Raw genomic sequence first — 5,899 nt, forward strand, 5'->3', positions numbered from 1 at the left:
TATCTATCTATCTATCTATCTATCTATCTATCTAGTGTATATTCATGGGTCCTGGTGAACTTTTCAGACCTTAAGAAGAGCCATGGGAAGTAAGTCTGTTCATGGTGCTTGCATTTCTTAGTGATGCTCAGTCAATTTTGATTTTAAAATCCTATGCATTCTTTCATCTTTTCCAGAGCTTTGTAGGCTATATGCTGAGTGTGAATTCCACTCGATTTTTAATTCCTAGGTCAACTTTTGGGTGATTTCTTCACAAATGCAGGTCTATTGCTGTTGCCTGTGGTTATGGGCAGCCCATTTCTAGAACTAACTTCTCTCAGCGGCACTCCACAGACCTCAGTGGCTTTTTCAATCTTTGTAAGAAATACTTTCAGCCACCCAAAATAATTGCAGAGAAGCACCAGGAGATATTTGCAGCCTCTACATAGTTTGACTTTTGGAAAGTCTATTTGTAGGTCTTCAGAAGAGGAAGTCCAGCTTGTTGGATATTAGGTGGGGATTTAGGCCCAGACGGGGCTCAGTCCTCACACAGGTTTGATGTCTCTGACCAATACAGGCACAGATTTAGGCTAACTCAGGGATATAATAGTAATAACTTAGAAGTTGATTCATAACAATTTTACCTCTATGTATGATGTCATGAAGACACTTTACCCAGGTGTAGGCCAGCTGTTATGAGACTACAATTTGTTCATCTGGAAGAGTCCTGGTGCTTCCTGGCTCTATTTGGGTCCCTTCTTGTTGTGCCCATGTATTTTCTTCCTTGGAACAGTGGAGGGGTTCACTACAGAGACTGAAGACAGCATCAGGAGGTCTTTCTTTCTTTCTTTCTTTCTTTCTTTCTTTTTTTTTTTTTTTTTTTTTTTTTTTTTTTTTTTTTTTGGTGGAACCAGGGATTGAACTCAGGCCCTTGTGCTTGCCAGGGAAGCGCTTATTCCACTGAGCCATCTCCCCAGCCTCTCAGGAGGTATTTCATATGGAGCTTCTGGATTTTATATTGTAATTTGTTCCCCAGCTGGAGTCTTTGGCCACTAATTTTTCAACTTCCTTTGCATTATGGTTTCCAAGGGTAATAGTGACCTTTACTTTTTGGTGCCCTTTGGGATGGATAATGAAGACCTTTTTAGGTTTCAAAATTACAGTCAGAAGTTGCGAGATTTCATCCTTGCTTTTGTTTTGCTTTTCCCATGAGAAGTCCATGTTCCTTGTATAATATTCCATGGACATGAACAGTGGAAAAGGTGTACCCTGTGTCAATAGAAATGTTTATTTATTTATTTATTTTTTACATTTTACCCTATTGAGAACTTGTATTAGGGCCTATAATTCAGCTTGCTGAGCAGACTAACTTTGAGAAAGAGGCCCAGCTAGGAGTACCTTTTCTGTGGTAACAACAGCATATCCAATCTGATATTTCCCATCCTTGTCTGAGCTACAGTCAAGTCAACACCAAGCAACAGGGTGTTCCCAGCATCAGACAAGGGTTCCATCTGTAGGCCCAGTTTACTTGCAAAAAGTTCATTGGTCAGAACTAGACAGCCATTGTCCAGGAAGCCAAGCTCAGTGGGCAGGAAGGTAGTTGGGTTCAGATTTTAGCCAACTGAAAAGTAAATTGGGGATTTCTTTGTTAGAGTAGTCCTTGACACTGATTGACACAACTGTTCAACTGTTCAAGAGCCAATGATGTCCCTGACTGTTGAGTAGCTCTAGAACAGTACGAGGCATTTGAACTGTCAGATTTTGTCCTAGGCTCAACATGTCAGCTTCAGGAGGACAGTGGCTTCTGAGATGGGGAGGCCAACCCTTGCTATAGAGTCTAAGTTCATTGAGAAATGCAATACAACTCTCCCAAGGGCCAGTCGTTTTGGTCAGAAGTCCTCATACATGTCTTTGTTCATCAACAAATAGATTAAAGGATCTGTTCACATCAGGAATGCCCAAGACTGGGTCTGTTGATAGTGCTTGTTTTATAATCTGAAAGGATTCTATTTGCCTTAAGGTCCAATTTTAACAGTTCTCTTTCATCTTCCCTCTCAGCATGTCATAGAGAGGCTTAGCCTTCTCAGCAAATCCAGGTATCCATATATCCTGAAGCCTCCAGGAATTCTCTAAGATGTCTCTTATTTTCATGTCTTAGAATGGAGCAAATGACTTCTTTTCTCTCTGGGCCCATGTGTCTGAGTCCTTTTTCTAAGTCAAACCCTGAGTAACGCACTTTGGTTTTTCACATGTGAACTCTTCCAGGAGATTTTATAGCCTGTGGCCGGCAGAGAAGCTTGTGTTCCCTTCCAACATCATGATTCATGTGAGCTTAAGATCAGCAGGTCATCCATGATACTGTAGCAAGGTGCAGTTGAAGTCAACATGTGAAAATTGGGCCACATCAGAAATGCAGAAGTTAAACATTTTCTCCCTGAGAATCCTGACTAAGGAGAGGTGATCAGACCCTCCTTCACTGGAACTGAATGGACTGAACTGACATGGGGTACCCCCAGGGGTCTTACCTTATTCAGTGAGCAAACTAGACCAGACAAGCATTCTTTTCCTTTCTGGGTCCAGAAAGCCAAAAGTGGTAAGCAAAGGAATTCATCTCCAGTCCTCAGAGAGGACTGTGAAAAATCTCTGAGAGTGAGCCTTTCCTTTTTCAAGGGCTTCAACTGGCCACCTAAGTGGTCAGCTAGGTCAACTTTCTGCTCAGGGAACCAAACATACAACATGTGTTGTAGCTCACAGCAAGTGTTACAACAATCCTAGACTAAGAACCAAGTAGCACTGGAGGTTTGGTGGTTGTAATGGTTGATACATTGTGTCAATTTGAGCAGTTTACACTTAATTAAGTGACTCAGCAGGGAGCCAGGATTCTTACTTTGTAAACATCCTCATCCTCTGCAAGAGGAAGGCAAGGATATTGCGGGACACCTCCAGCCCTAGGGTAGCTTGTTTATAATATAAGGAGGGGAGAGAGGCTGGCTAAAAGCTGCAGCTGCTGCCCTTCCCTCTGCTCTTGGCTATTTTTTGCTGCTATGAACTGCTGCCCTCTGCCATGTGCCACTCTGCCTGGGAGCTGGCTGAGTATAGACAGAAAGCTCCACAAATTGTGAGCTAAATAAATATTTCCTTCCTTAATTTAGGGTGTTGGGTATTTTGTTCCAGCAATAAGTGAAAAATAACTGAGACAGAGGCAAATGTACAACTTTATTCACCCTGGTGGGCCTGACTAGGATTGCTCACCAAAGAGCCAGGCTCCACCTTCTCAGGGAACAATTTTGATAGGATCACAGGTGAGCAGGAAGCACAGAAGTAGGATGCTCACAGTTCATCAATTGGACAGAAAGTTATGCTGAGTTTCACCTTCTCTGCATGTGGTGGGGATAAACTGGAGTACATGATTGGCCAAGAGGTTACAATGAGTTTCGCTTCCTTGCATATGGCTTATCAGATGACATACTAGAGAACAGATACTTAACAGAGCACAAAATTCTTACAGAAGGGCAGGGGCTCCTGACTGGGAGCAAGTGTTTCTTTTCCACTTTAGAAGGTGTGAGCTCTATTCGTGTTTGGGTACTACAGAGTACTGCCAAAGAAGGCATTTTTGGGTTGTGTTTGTGTATCATTGTATGGTCACTTAGATACAGTGAACTAGGGTAAAGATTTCACAAATGAATCTATCTACATCAATCAAACAGATATTTTTTATGAAATTAATAAACCTCAAATTCACAAACTATAAAGCTTAGTGTCAGTTCTATACTTCACTCAGATCAAATGACAACAGCATGACTTTATTCTTGACCTTAGAAATAAACATAGGATGGTAGTGCTCATGTACTTGGGAGGTTTGGGAATAGTGGTGGTGGTTGTGTTGTTTTTTGGTAAAGGCAGATAGTTCGTGGCTATGACCTTTAGGCTGGAATGACCCGTACCCCCAGTTAAGGCAGGAGAGCTGGCCCAAAACATGACCAGCACAGTGGTAGCAGTTGGACTGACCATTGCTGCTGCAGGATTTACAGGTCATTACATTTTACAAGGCATGAAGCATATGGAGCCTCAAGTGAAGCAAGTTTTTCAGAGTCTACCAAAATCTGCCTTCTAGGGGTAGCTATTATAGAGGTGGGTTTGAACCCAAAGTGACAAAGTGGGAAGCAGTATTAATACTAGGCATCAGCCCTACTGCCAATAAAGGAAAAATAAGAGATGCTCATCGATGAATTATGCTCTTAAATCATCCAGACAAGGAGGATCTCCTTACAAAGTAGCCAAAATCAATAAAGCTAAAGATTTACCAGAAGGTCAAGCTAAAAAATGAAGTGAATATATAATGAATTTTCAGTTCATACTAGGTTATATATATGAGTACTAACATTTTATAATAAAACTCCTCTGAGCTAAAAAAGAAAAGGAAAGAAAGAAGCATAGATTTAGGGCTGGAGATAGAGTTAGCAGCAGCATGCTTGCCTAGTGCGCCGGATGGTGGGTTCATTTCCTGGCCCTACGAAGTGAGTGCAATCCAACTGTAACAACACATACACTCACTTCTCACAATGGGATTTTCACTGATAAGGAAGGGGGGGGTGAGCTGGGTCTCCACTCCAGTCTTAGGGGAGTCTGTGCCTATGTCTGCAGGGGAGTCTGTATGTTCCTGAGTATCATCACAAGGTGTCACCAATCATGCAGTGACTACTGCCAAGGAAAGGCAGGCTTCTAAAAACCTGTGTGGTGAGTCCTCATTCACCTGTTCACAGGATGTGGCCCTATATGACTGTTTTGAATTGATTTGGGATATAGAGGCAGCCACAACAATGACAAAGAATTTCCAGAAATGCTGCAGAAAATAGCAAAGTTGATGGAATAAGTGGGGTCAAAGAGAGTAAGAGCATTTTAGGATGATTTTTTTTTTTTTTTGTATTTTAGGGAAGGGTCTATAGGGTGTTCAGAGTCTCACTTCTAGATCAGACTCCTAGTGATACGCCTGTTTACAACCTCCCAAAGCTGGGATTACAGGTGCACACCACCACGCCAAGTCTCAATTGCCATCTCAGTGCACCCCGGGGGCAGGGCTGGCACTGCAGGCCCAAGGATCGAACCCCCAGCCCCTGCAATTTTTTTTTCTTCTGTATTTAAGACATAGTCTACAAGGTCTCACTACGTAGATTGGACTCATACTGATTCTCCTGTGTTCAGCCTGCCAAGTGCTGAAATTATAGGCATGCACCACCATCCCAGTCTCAGTTTTCACTCCCTGGGGGCAGGGTTTAGGAGGATTAATACCAATATGTATTTTACTGTAGTATATTTAGTAATCAACACATTCATATTTTTCAGTCATACCATATATATGTATGTACATACACATATGCACACACACACACACAGCAAGATAAATGTACCTTCTCGTAAGATGTATTTTGTATCTATTTGAACTACACAGTTTCATATCATGTTACTTTCTATCTCTTTCATCACAAAATCTGAAAGGACCAACATATTCTTTATTATGTTCCACAGAAAGCTTATCAGCTTTTCAATACTAAGCATGCAGCAAATGGTAAAAGCTTTGCATCCATCATTCCTCTTATTTTCCTTGTTGGGATTTCTTCACTATGCACTGACACAGGAAAGTGTCAAGAATCAGGGGGATCCTGAACAGACCCAAAGTGCAGGCCCAGTGAGTGAGTGAGCCGACCCAGGCCACGGGATCCTGAACAGACCCAGAGCACAGGCCCAGTGAGTGAGTGAGACGACCCGGGCCGCGGATGCCGCGGATCCTCATTCGACCCAGGCTGCAGGCCCAGCACAGAACCCTTCAGCAAAACTCCCTGCAAAGAGGCTAGAGGCAAGACCCACCCAGCTGATTCAGGAGCAGAACATCTTCCCAGAGAGACACAAAGGGTTCAACTCT

General features: G+C 42.6%; 1 pseudogene; it reads left to right on the forward strand.

Annotated features, from left to right (window-relative positions):
* Positions 1-3,955: 3,955 nt before the first annotated feature.
* Positions 3,956-4,306, forward strand: LOC101560171 (annotated as a pseudogene).
* Positions 4,307-5,899: the final 1,593 nt, after the last annotated feature.

Source organism: Octodon degus, unplaced genomic scaffold, assembly GCF_000260255.1.
Source record: "Octodon degus isolate 3935 unplaced genomic scaffold, OctDeg1.0 scaffold00028, whole genome shotgun sequence".
NCBI classification, from domain to species: Eukaryota; Metazoa; Chordata; class Mammalia; order Rodentia; family Octodontidae; genus Octodon; species Octodon degus.